Source organism: Sinocyclocheilus rhinocerous, unplaced genomic scaffold (assembly GCF_001515625.1).
Source record: "Sinocyclocheilus rhinocerous isolate Xijiao unplaced genomic scaffold, SAMN03320098_v1.1 scaffold204, whole genome shotgun sequence".
NCBI classification, from domain to species: domain Eukaryota; kingdom Metazoa; phylum Chordata; class Actinopteri; order Cypriniformes; family Cyprinidae; genus Sinocyclocheilus; species Sinocyclocheilus rhinocerous.
This window is the reverse complement of record NW_015644006.1, coordinates 170,690-171,449: the sequence shown is the minus strand read 5'-3', so window position 1 is coordinate 171,449 and position 760 is coordinate 170,690.

Here is a 760-nt window from a genome sequence, read left to right as displayed (position 1 = left end):
TTTGTAAAGAAAATAAACGTCTTCGGAGCATATGCGCACGACGCAGATGCCAAAGATGCGTACATTTATATTATTAGGTCTTCACAAAAATCGGACTAAAATCGTACGATTTTAAGTCGCACTGAAGTCACCTTTTGAAAAGACAAATTACTGTAAATCGAAAGTTTAAACTACACGTAAACGCACAACGCACGTGCAAATTATTAACGGTGAATGTTTGGGAAATTACCACATGGTAGTCTCTAGCACATTCCAATTATTAGAAAGATCATGTGACACTGAAGACTGAAGTAATGATGCTGAACATTCAATGAACTGATTTATTGTATTTTAAAATATATTTAAATAGAAAATATTTTCTTTGAAATAGAAAATTAATATTTTATATTAAATATATTAAATGTGTTGTATTAAATATTTAACATTATAAATAATATTTTTAATAGAAAATTATTTTAAATTGTAGACATATTTTACAATATTACAGTGTTTACTGAAATGCAGTAAAAAATGCAATAAATATTTTAAGGGTGGTTCATTGCGATTTCACTTTTTTAATTAGTTAGTTAGTGTGTAATGTTGCTGTTTGAACATAAACAATATCTGCAAAGTTACGAAGCTGAAAGTTCAATGCAAACGGAGATATCCTCTTTTAAAATTCTGGCAGTTTAATGCCTACAAAAACGGCTGGTAGGGACTACAACGAGTTACTTCCCGGGTTCGTGACATCACAAACCCAGATAAACCCCGCCCCTGGGAA